The sequence below is a fragment of the Manis javanica genome, chromosome 2, assembly GCF_040802235.1.
Source record: "Manis javanica isolate MJ-LG chromosome 2, MJ_LKY, whole genome shotgun sequence".
NCBI lineage: Eukaryota > Metazoa > Chordata > Mammalia > Pholidota > Manidae > Manis > Manis javanica.
In genome coordinates this window covers 225,419,020-225,431,582 of record NC_133157.1, presented here as the reverse complement: position 1 = coordinate 225,431,582, position 12,563 = coordinate 225,419,020, and positions in this window count along the sequence as shown.

The following is a 12,563-nucleotide window of genomic DNA, read 5'->3' as shown; positions in this document are numbered from 1 at the left end:
CAAACCCAATCTCTGCCGCCTATTGCTTGAGTGACAAAAGGCAAATCTGGCTTCCGGAGCCTCCACGTGGCTGTCTGTGAATCGGCCTTCAGTGTTATGGTGAGAGCACATTAAACACCCCCCATAAGTAGGGTCCCTGCCCTGTAAGTAGGGTCCCGGGACAGCTGGGCTGGCACCTCCTTCTCTCCCTCCCAGCCAGTCTGACAGCCTAAGATGCGAGTCCCTGGAGCCCCGAGTCTTGGGAAGGCCAGGGGCAGGTGGGGAGATGGGGCTCTGGGGGGGGGGGGGCCGGGGGCAGCCATGGGAGAAGCCCTGTCGGCACGCAGCAGAGCCCGGGGAAGGCCCCAGGACTCCGGCTCCAGGAGCAGGGCTGTTGGGGGCAAGGATGGGGCCCTGGTAGGTGGGATGGAGATCTGTGGGTGAGGCTTAGACTTCCTCCCAGAAACCACCTCTAACCCCAGGGCCATGCAAACCAAAGCAAGAGATCGGAACTGACTAGAGATGGGCTTGAACTGATGCCCAGCGTCCCTGCCATCTCCAGACATCTTCCCTGGGGAAGAAGGTGCTGTAACCGTCACATCCAGCCAGGTGCCAGGCACGCAGGAGACACTGAGTGAGCAGCGCTCACAATCGGCATGAGGGTTCCAGCGAGCGGCCCTCAAGGGGCCACAGGCCCTGTGAGTAGCGTGGGTGGAACAGTGTCCCCGCAGCCCCGTCACATGTTAAAGCCCCAGGTAACTGCATCTGGAAATGGGTCTTTAGGAAGTAACTGAGGTCAAGTGAGGTCATAAGGGTGGGGCATTTCCCATGGTACTGTGGCCTTATAAGAAAGGACAGATCGGTCCCCCTCTCTCCGCCATGTGAGGACACAGTGAGATGGTGGCCGTCTGCAGGCCAGGAGGACAGACCTCCGCAGAACCCCACCAGGCTGACACCCTGATCTCAGACTTTCAGCCTCTGGAACCATAGGAAAAGTCTGCTGTTTCCACCTGGTACATGGTATGCCACGTGGGAGCCTGAGCAGACCAAGACCGCGGGGGAGGCAGTGAACTAGACGGTCCTGCCGACGTCATGGAGGGGGCAGAATTCCCGCCTCTTTCTGCAGGAAGGATGGGGACCACGGGAAGGAGTGACACGGGGAGGTGCTGTGAGGAGGGGACATTTGGGTTCGGGCCTGAATGGCACAGGGCCCTGACACGTGAGGCAGAAGCATTGCTGGTGAAAGAAAACCACTTCAGGTTTGGGCAGGCCAGGGAAAACCTATGGCTGCTCTTGGCCCATTCATTCAGGATGCACTTGTGGAGACTGACAGCGGGCCGGGCCCTCTGCAGGGTGCAGGGGAAACCGCAGGAGCAGGAGCGGGTCTCCGGGATCATCCCTGGACTCCACTCAGGAGGCCGCGAGGTGCAGGCACGGCGTTCCTCGGCGGGACAGCAGTCGCATGGACGGGCACTGTGCTCCTTCCCACCTTGCTGTCTTGCTGTTGTAGTCTGCCCACTCAACTTCAGAACTGAAGGTCTCATCCGTCACCACCTCGAGTGCATTCAAAGGGCTCCTCTAGAAGGTCTGGTGATGGGGTGTTCAGGGTACGCTCTCCCCTAGCAGTGTTTATGGCCTCAGAGCATTCTGGGGTGTGATGGGGAGAAATGGATAACACACAGGCATGCGGGGTCAGAGGAGAACTTTGCAAGGATGCTGTGGAAGGAGAGGAAAGGTCCCCAATCCTCCATGACCACCTCGTCCTCAACTAGCCTGGAGAGGACGTGGGCGGCGGTGTGCTGGCTGGTGGGGGAGTTGCGGGGAGCATGGCAGAATGTCACCGGTCACAGTGTACTTGGCAGAGGGGACAAAGGACAAAGCCTCGGGAGGAAGGTGCCTATGCATTTGGGGAAACCACGCAAGGTGAGCCGGGAATGGGGTCAGGCCCAGATCAGAGGGGACCTGGCTCAGAACTTGGATGCGATGCTGTTTAAGCAGGAACGTGCCTAAGAGGAGGCCCCCAGGTCAGAACCACGTGTCCGAGGCTGGGAAACAGTGTGCCAGCCCAGGGGGAGCCCAGGCCTCAGCTCCCAACCTACTCTTCCGCCTTCTCCGTACTGAGAGGACAGCTAAAGCCCCACCTCCCCGGATAGCTTTTCTTCCTACTGCCTGCTTTTTCAGTCAAACATGGGAAGTGTGATTCATTGCCTTCAACATCGGCAAGCAAAGAGGAGGCAGGACTTAACGCAAAAACCCAAACTGAAGCTGTCTGTCTGCACAGGCGAACCCGCGGGCTTCAGCGGAAGGAGGGTTTTGCTGGAAATGCGTCTCTGCAGGGCTCCTGTGATGGTCACTGGGCTCTGAAAGAAATCCATCTGTGGACTTCGCTGCCTTACGTCAAAGCAGCTCTTGATTCTAGAATGCCTCTAAGTCTTTAGGCAAAAAAACTCAGGAGATATGCTTGATTCAAAATATAACCCAAATCACCAGGCTGCTCCCCGTGTCCACCCCTGACTCCCATCCACTACCACCAGCTTCCACACCTGCCTCAGGGGTGAGCCAAGGCCTCTGGTGAGGCCGAGCTCTTGCCCCCGCCTGTGTCGGCGCCTCGCCTGCCCCGCCTGTCCCTGTGCACGCACGCACACAGCATGCCCAAAGGGTATGATTCCAGTTGTCCAGGTAAACCATACTTGTTCATTTCTCTATTACTTTGCGATTGCTGTTCCCTCCATTCAGAAAGCCTTTCCTTCCATCAAGCCCACCTGACAAGCCCCTATGAATGCTCTGAACTCTGTTGAGGTATAATTTCTTCTGTGACACCTTCTCTGACAACCCAGCATACACATCATGTTTATATGCTCATGTTTACCTCCCCAGCTAGACTGGTCCTTGAGATCAGCCATGGGCTTCTGCATGTATCCCAGGCCCCAGGACCTAGCAGGCTGATGACCAGATGTCTGTGTGATTGAGATGAACTAGTCAGGGTCAGTCACAGCCCAAAATCTCTCACTGCAGAATTGACCCACTCCTAGGAAAGGGAAAATGAATGGGGGAGGAACCCTTGCAAATGAATGCCCACAGCCAGTCCACAGCAGGCTCCAGATGAGAGCCCAGGGGCAGACTCCAAGCCTAGGGCCTTGTCTCTAGAATCCCATGCTTCCCAGAACCTGGGGATGTTGGAAAGGCCTGAAGACCAGGAGCCCTCTGCGGGCACAAGCACATGCCCTGTAAATAATTTGGCACCGGAGATGTCCGAGGAGTAAGAGCATGCTCCCAGGACGCCTTAGAGAAAGGCTGCACTGTCGAGAGCTGTGAGTCCACACTGCATTTTCTCTGTGTTCCTTCACCTCATCTTGTGGAAAGAGAGACAATGAAAAGTGCTAAGTGGCGTTTGCATCTTTACGTCCATTTGTTGCCAGTCCTTAAAGACTTGGTATGTTGGGTGTGATGACTGTGTGCATTCGGAGGCGCGCCCCACTTCCTCTGCCCCTCGAGTCCCTGCACAGTTCACTGAAAGTGGTGGCAACATCTGCGCTGTGACCCAGCTCAGTGCCTTCTGCACAACCCGCCTTCCTCCCTGGCACGGAGGGCAGGGGCCCGTGGGCTCAGGCTGTGTGTCCTGACAGCGCAGGTCTCGGGAGGTGGATCCTGGCATGGGCCTGATTGCATCCAGCGTGAAATTCTGTTTGGAGGATTGTTGGTGAATTATGAAACATGACCTTGGGGTTGTTCAGATCCAGTTCTCTTGTATTATTTCAGCTAATAAATAAGTAATAAAACACAGTAATAGGCATGAAAAAAATAATACGAAGGGTGGATACCAAGTTTAGTGCCTACAAGGCTTTCTCGGCGTTTCCTGAAGTGTGTTCCAAGAATACCAGTCCCTCAGGACGTTCCTTGACAAAATAACTGGGTACGTTGGGCATATGCAGCTCACTGTGGACCCTTACAGATGTAATATCCTGTAGACTATGAGAAGCTCTGAGAAGTTGTAGCTTAAAAAATATAACTGAAGCTCAGACTTATTTGAAAAGGGATTTCATCTGTGGAATTTTTAATGTAACACAATTTGTAACCATAAAATTACTCAACTAAGGAAGCTACTGATTACGGATGAGGAGAATGAGGCCTATAAATAAATCCCTGGAAACTGAACTCGCATTTGTTTGGCTCCGAAGTCCGTGCTCCCAGTCTCCACAGCCCCGTGCCAGCCCCGTGGACCTGGGTCTGTGCTGACACACACAGTTCACGTTCAAGTCACTCCTCCCCCGCCCGGTGCAGAGGCAGCCCGAGCCAGGCAGCCCGCAGTGCCAGGAGGGGAACGGGAGAACGGAAGCATTTCCTGAAAATACCAGGTGCCAGGCACTGTGCTAGGCACAGAGAATGTAGCGATGCCAAGGCGTCAGCCCCTACTCTTAGGGTACTCACCATCTAGAAGTAGGAAGAAACAGATGACCAGCTTGTTCTAAAAGCAAAGTCTTTGAGCCAGACAGCCCCAAGTCCCATGAAGTGCCTACCATGTGCCTGGCAGTGCTCTGAGCACCACCACTCTGAGTTTCCAAGGAATTCTGATGACCCCGGAAAATTCTGAGCACAAACCTTCTAAAATCAGTACCCGCAAGTCCTCTGAATGCCACCTCCAGTCTGCAGAGCTGAAGCCCTTCATGCCAGGCATCCCAGGTGCCCTGGGAGCTTCCCCAGAGCTATCTGACCCTCTCTCTCCCGTTCAAGGAGACAGAATCTTTCTCTGTTGATCTGCCGCCAGCAGCAGGCTGGGCTGACTGCAGGCTTTCAGGGAAGAGCCAGGCGGGAGCTCTGCAGAGGGCCTCAGGCGACAGCCGGGCCCAAGGAGGGAGCCTGCGCCGCGCACGGGGACCTGGAGCTCATTGCTCAAGGTCCAGTGACTCTGTGATTAGAGCGAAGACCAGATGCCACCGTATTAGCCAGGGCTGTCACTTTAATGGAAGCGACCAGTTATTACTTATCAAGTGATGAACTCATTCACATTCTCTTCTACCTTTGTGTCCATTTAGCACCTCTTTTTTCACACAAAATGGAGATGATAATACATATCTTGACAATTGGCAAGGTTTGTGAGGGCTTGATTCAAGGGCTGGCACCAGAAAGGGCTCAGTAGATTTGACATTTTTGGAATTTATGCCTGTTAGCCTCCAATTGTCTCCAGCTGTCACCAACCAAACTTGAGTTTTCCAACCATCTCCGTCCTGTGCTGGAGAGAGCTCCCTGGCGAGTAAACAATGCTAGTGTGCCCCCGTCTAGGGTGACAGCGGGTTCCAATTTGCCCGGGACGGAGGGGATTTCCCAGGAAGTCAAACTTCAGGTTCTAAAACAGGAGCCATCTTGGGTGACCTGGGAGGAGCTGGTCAGCCCCAAAGGGCTGGAGGAGAATCAGAATAGCCACAAAGGTACTCAAAGCCTCATCTACATGTGGAGAATATACTGATCTTTCTTGGTTTTAAAAAGTTCAGACGTCTTGCCACTATCCTATTAATCAGCATAAGCAGAGAGCTCCCTCTGAAGACAGAGTTCAAGGTTATGGCCTTTGACTCTGGAATCCTGTTCCTGTGCAGCAACCTCCAGTCCTTAAGCCCTTGCACAGAACACTCAGCTTTTCTCTGTCTCACTTCCTCTTCTAGATTCAGTTTGCTAATATCTTGTTCAGGATTTTTGGATCTATATTCAGTAGCCTGGTCGGAATTTTTTTTTCTTATACGATCCCTATTTGGTTTGAGTGTCAAAGTTATCTTCATTGGCTTCCCAAATAAGTTGGGGATGAATTCTGTTCTATGAAAGCACTTGTATAAAACTGGAATTACGTATATGTACATAAATCCTCAATGCTTGGGAGAGACCTCTGAGTCTTATTTTTCAAGGCATGTTTCATTGTGTCCATGTTTTAATTTATTGCATCTTGCATTTGCAATTAACTCTTCTATCTTTAATGTTAGTATTTGTAGTAATGTCCCATTTTAATGCTCTATCATTTTTTAATCCATATTATCAGATGCTGTCTAAATTATTGGCACTTCAAAGAAACAAATATTGCCCTATTTTGTATTCATTTTCTAAGTCACTATTTTCTAGCCTTTTATTTAGATACTTCTTACATGTGAGAAGGAGGCAGGAGAGAGTCATCTCGGCCTTTTTCCAAACTCTTTCATGCTGAACTCATCGGTTGTAAGACTTTCTTTTCTTCCCGACACAAAATGCCATGGGTTGGTATACGGAGCTTCCACTATTAGCAATGTACAAAATATTGACAATTTTATTACAATTTCTTCTTTGAACCATGGGTTGTTTAGAACTTGAGGTGATTTTAGATTCTTTTGAGAATGTGAAAGGTATGAGCTGTGTGCCCCTGCGGCCCCCCAGTACCATCCCATTCTCTGCCCAGCACGCTGACAGACCTGAACTATAGCGACTGCTCCACGGCCCCCTGGCTTCCCCGTGAGAGGGACTAGGAGGGCCGAAGGGGGGTGACATCAGAGATGCAGTTTCCAGGCTCCCTCACTCGTTTTCTCCAGAGCACACATCACACCCAGAAAGCGGGCTGTTTGCATCTGCACGGCCCTCTTTCACTTTCTGTCTCTCCATTGATAAAGAAGTTCCAGGGCACAGAGCCCAGGCCTGGCACGGACTGAGATGTCCTCGGATGCCTGGTCCTGAGGAAGAACTGAGAGAGTCTCTCTAGGGCACCAGGCCCACCTCCTTCCCAGTGTTCTGCAGAAACTGAGGCCAAAGAGGCGAGGACACTCATCGCTGGTCAAGGGTGTCCTTAGAGGCAGAGCCTGGACCACAGCCAGCCCTCCTGATGCAGCGCAAGGCCTCTCAGAAGAGGGCAGGATGGGGGCACCCCTGGGTCTGTGGAGGAGCAGGTGCCACTCTCCCAGCAAAGGAGACGGAGCGCCCGCTGACCGGAGCCACACACTGGTTTCCTCCTCCTGAGGTCCGCAGACCGCCTCTGGCTTCTGCGCCTCACCGATCAAGCCTGCGCAGACGGTTGGGTTAATAATGAGGCCGCAACGGCCAAACGGCCTGGAAGGTATCTGTTTCCACCGCCAAACCTCTAACTTCTTTACTGCTAGGGTTTTGAAAATAGAATAAACAAAGTTTCCTAAGAAGCAGAGGGAAAGCTCTCGTCCTGAGGTCAGAGCAAACATGCAGTGATGCCGCGGGCAGAAGCCCAACCGGGAGCTCGGGCAGCCAGGCCCGGGGCGGCGGGGCGCAGGCCAGGGTGCCCCGTGCCGCTCCCCATCCTCCTTTGCTCATTCTCCAGGGCCACGACCCCGGCGGAGGAGGCGCGTGGAGATAAGCCGCTGTGGGCCGTAGGAGGGAGGGAGGGCCAGCGAACATTGGTGGAAAGGACACATTCACGCTCAGATACCAGGGCCCGAGTACACCCCACGTCCTTGGTTAAACACCTAAATGTCAGGGTCATTAGTTCACGGCCTCCCAGTGCCCCCTACCCCGCATGTCCACACAGGCCCGGCAGACTCTCCCCAACACCGGTGCATGAGCTTTAACGGAGCCCGCCGTGCACAGCTGCCAGTTCCCCTTCCCCCTGGAGTGCCGTCCACAGGCCCCACGCTGGAAGCCTCTGGCCCTCCTCCACCTCCCAGCCCTCTGCCTAGCCCCCACTGCTCTGTCCCAGCCTCCAAGGGCCCAGCCTCCGCGCTCCTCCACACACAGCCTCCCCAGGATCCCCTGGCCATCCTTCTCGCTTTCTTCGGGTCTTTGCTCAGACCCCCTTCTTAGGGGTCTCTCTTCAGCAGCCTACTGGAAACTGTGCCCCACCCTGGAGTCCCACCCACTTCCCGAAACTGGAACCTCCAAGCCCTTGCCCCTAACTGGAAGGCCAGGCCAGCATCAGAAGCAACCTGCCTCTGGGCTTCCTCTCTCCTAAGGAGCAGCAAAGGCGGGGCTCTTAGAAGCCGGCTTGGAGTACAGCTTAGTGGAGAGCTTCCTGCCTCATTTCCCCTTCACTCTTAAGCAGGCACTGTCTGCAATACCCCCGGTGACAGACGAGACGGTATAAGGCTGAGAAATTAGCAACAGCTGAAAAGGAGGCTTCCAAGGTAATTCCCCAGCCCTAAATCCTCCAGGAAGCACTGGCCTGGCCAAAACCCAGGGGTTCAACAGAAACCACATCCTCTGCTCTCGGGGATGCTGGTGGAGTCCTGCAGAAAGCATGGGCTTAGCTCAGGTGGCCCCAAGTCTGAGTTCTCCCGCTGCCTCCTTGTGGGGCTGGCAAGCTTTGCTCACCGCTCTGGCCCTATTTCCCCAGTAGGAAGATAGGCTTGGCGAGGCCTGGTGGGTCCTGCTCCCACCAGTAAGGCCTGATGGTTGGGTGTGGCTGGCATCGGTCTGACTGGTGTGTGCAGTGTCACACAGTTAGTTCTGGGTTTTGAAGAGCACCCCTGGGAGCTGTTCTGAGTTCAGAACAAGGCAATCTGTGGGGAGCCCCCATCACAGAACTTGGCACACACCCACTCAGAGACAAATGACTAATCGGGGGTAGCTCACAGCATTGCCCTGACAGGGCTAAGGGCACTTTGACAGTTGTCAATCAAAGAGGCCTTCCTTCCGGTGTTAAGAGTGTTTCTTTTAATAGCAGAATTAGAGGCAGGTGGGAGGGAAGAAACTCTCTTAAAGACAGTCCCCCTGACTTTCCACTGATGAAATTTCACTGGTGATTCTATCTCGGTGGGAAAGACAACTTGTGGGCAGGAAGCTTCCAAGTGAGTTGCTGAAATTTGTGGATCAGCTGCACCTTTTCTTTCTTCTGGTAAAGGCAAGCGTGTGCCGAGGAAGCAAGGATAAGGATGGGAGCACGTCAGCCAGTTTGAAAAGCATTCTCAAAGTGACCTGTTTGCAGAAGTCCACCGGCTGCCTGTGTGGGCTTGGGCTAACTGCCCATCCTCTCTTTCATCTCCGAGGTGATGTGTCTGGCATAGACAGTACCTGAGAGCTAGGAGGAATTTTAGAAAACATCGAATCCAATTTCTGATCTTACAGAGGAGGAAGGTGAGTCCCTGAATGGCTGACTCCAGAAGTCCTCGCACAGCAGCGCAGAGGGTCAATGCGAGGCGCACGGAGGCAGCCCAGCTCGGCAGGTTCAGATTCCGCCCCAGATGTGTCCGCCCGTAAGGAGGGTGGAGCGGAATGAAGGGCTGCTTCAGACGCCTGCTCATTTCCCTCCAACGTGTCTCTGTCCGGCCATGCGGGGTGAAGAGGAAAGATCACAGAGTTGAGTCCAATCCCCTAGCAGGCTGAGGAGGAGGAGGCTGGTGGCAGAGATTGCCTGGCAGCGGGGCAGATGGATGGGCAGAAAGGGTTTCCATTTTCTTGAGCCAGGCCTCTGTGTGCCCATCGAGGAGTGAGATGGATTCTCTTCTGGGTTATTACCAGAGGCAACTTTGACTCTCCCTCTGAAAATGGCTGTTGAGGGATGGAGGTTGGGAAGAGGAAAGAGTAAGGGCCAGAAGGGGGGCCCTGGTGTCAGGTCTGTCAGAGGATCGTGGGGCTGGGGCGCAGGTGTGCACGTGTCCACGTCTGGGGTCAAGGCCAGTCTTCAGTCTTGTTCCTAGGAGGTCTCTGCACTGCCTGATCCTCTGACCCTGGTGGTCCCCAGGCTTCTGAGCTTTGCCTTTTTGTCTCCCATCTGGGGGTCAGGGATCCCCTTGGAGGGCCTGATGAAAGTCATTGATTCCCTCACAAGAGAAGTCCTGTAAACACGTATGTGGAAATGCAGGTCGTAAGGCAGGGATTTCAAAACCCTTGGTCTAGATATGCTGGCAAGTTCCACTTACTCCAGTGGCTTCTATGTCTCATTTACTTGCCAATATTTATCTTTAAACCAGAATTTTTCTCAAACATCATTCATCTGCAACCCAAAAGACCCTCTCCCATCAATGCAACAGGGAGAATGACTACACCACCTCTACACCCTAGAGGCTCTTGGTGTGAAATGAAATGCCCCAGGGGAGAGGCCCTGGGGCGGCGCATGGTGTCAGACAGACAGTGGAGGGAAGCTTGACCATGCTTGTCAGTTACAGGGAAGACCAGCCACAGAGAAGAGGCATGATTGTTTTCACCCCAAAGGGCAGAATAGGGAATAAATAATATGTGGCAGCATATATTAGGTGACGGGAAGGAGAATTTTCTCACCATTATTGCTGTCCCAAAACAGAAGTCTAGAACATGGTAAGACTCAAGTGTCTGCTTCTTGGTTTCTGGGGTTTATTTTAGAGGAGAACTCCTGGTTGTCAACAACATATCCCCAAACTCCAGTCTAACTGGCGTGCGTTGGGAATCAGGATTCTCTCACTTACTGTAGCCTTCAGGGCCGGATTTCCTTGGGTCACCAGCATGGGTGGTGTCCCAGGACAGTGTAAGGCTTCGACGGCCCTGCGGCGCTGATGGCAACCAGGATCTGCTCTACCAAACAGCTCCTCGGGGACACACGCTCACGTGCCAGCGCTGCGTTCTCCGAAAAACACCTCCTCAGCTTTCGCTCTGGACAGAACAGAGGCCCGGGCAAGAGTCAAAGGTTTGGGGTCAAAGAGATCCCAAATCTTTCTATATTGGTTTAATTTGATTTCCAAGAGCTCTTTTTCTGCCACTGTTTGTTCTGTAAACCTTCATTCACTTCCATTTAAGAACCACCAAAGCATTCTCTGTGATTTAGAGCTAAGCTTGCTTTTCAGTGTCAGCTTGAGGTTTGTAAAAATGATGCCCATGGAGAAACAGACTTACTGAGCCAAGCATGGGAAAAGCAGGAAATGTTTTATCTTCACAGTGAAGTTCACAAACTGTCATCTTTGGCTTTCTTCAGCTATTAATATGTTAATTATAATTACTACTGGTGGTCATATTTGTTTATTATAACTTTCTCAAGGTCCTTAGAGGTGTTTAGTTTAATTGACTTTTTATCTGTTCCCGATTGCTGTGGTGCTCCATTCGCCTGTGATGAATAAAATCAAGTCCTTACGAAAATAGTGAGTAATGGGAAAGGTCGAGAGTTTTAGAGGAATCCTTCAGCAGGGGTTAGGACCATCGGACTTGGGAAAAGAGAGAACCAGGTTTGAAACGCAAGAGTTATTTAAACTTTTTAACTCTCAGCTTTTCCTTCTTAACTCTCAATCTCTAGTATTTGATTAATAGTAGTACCTATTTTTCGGGATTATATTGGAGACCATATGAGCTCATGTATTTGAAGTGTTTGGCATATTGTCCAACGCACAGTAATACGTCCAGCCAATGCTGGTTATTCATATTTGGTGCTACTGACTGTAAGTTTACTGTTAAGGTGAGACAAGTTGTTTCTAAAATTATATGAGAATGCAAAGGACCTGAAATAGCCAAAACAATCTCAAAGAAGAAAATTTGAAACATTCACACCACTTGACACCACAATTTGATCAAAAGCTGCAGTATCCAATAGAGTGTTGCATTGATGGAACAACAGACAAATGGGTCACAGGAATGCACCAGTGCACACCGACACCTAATTCACTACTTGACATTTCAGTGGAGAATAACCTTTCCACAAATGGGACAGGAAGAACTGAATAAATATAAGGGGAAAATGTCACACAGCTAGAATATGGTGCAGGCAAGGTCTAGGGCATAATTTTTATCTTCAAAATCTGTGTTTAAATACTTCCCTATGCTGCCATTCCAGCATGGTGATCTGCTGGTGGTCCTCATTAAACATCTTAATTTAAATATCCTTACCTTGGAAATCAAGTAGACTTGTGTTTTAAACTCAAGGTGTGTGCAAGTTATGGGCTTTCTCCAAAGTCACCAGAATGTGTAAAAGTGATGCCGACCCCCTGGCTTCCCCTTGGTCACGCTGTGTCCCTGAGGAGCAGTGCCCTGAGCCTCTCTCCACAGCGCCACGAGCAGATCCCCAGCACCAGTGTCAGAGGCCACCTGGCTTTGGCTGATGGGTCATATTATGGGGGGCTATAAAGAGTTAACCAAGAGGCTGGCCTGGTGAGGGCTGGCCCCAACCCTGTATCTATCCACATGAGGGTGGCAACTCCCCCTGACGGGGAGAAATCATTAGTAATGAATTTCACACTATAAAACCAGGCCTACCATGTAGGAGGTGCTGCCTGACCAAAGGAAGAGCCGAATGCCACTGTCCTCAGGGTGTAACGATGTATTTCCCTCGGCTTAAAAAGTCACCAGGACACTAGAGACAGAGCGTCCAGTTCAAGAGAGGACAAAGTGGTGGGGACTCTGAAAGGAGGTGGCACTCAGGGCCCGTGTCAGCAGGAACGACAGGAAGGAGGCTCAGGGCTGAGGCCGGTGTGTCGGGAGGGATGCCGGGGTCCAGCAGAATCCAGAGGCCAAAGGGTGCGTCTACAGGAGAGGGACACCAGAGCCCGCCCTGGGGAAAGCAAGCTGAGCTCGGAAGGACGGCATGAGTTAAGGGCAGGAAGGACTGGGGCAGGAAGGTCATGAAGGGGAGGAACAGCATATGTGGAAGCCTCAGTGTCGGGACGACCCCTGGTGTTGCCGAGGAAGTGGGGGAGGCCGGTGTTCCTGGAGCACGA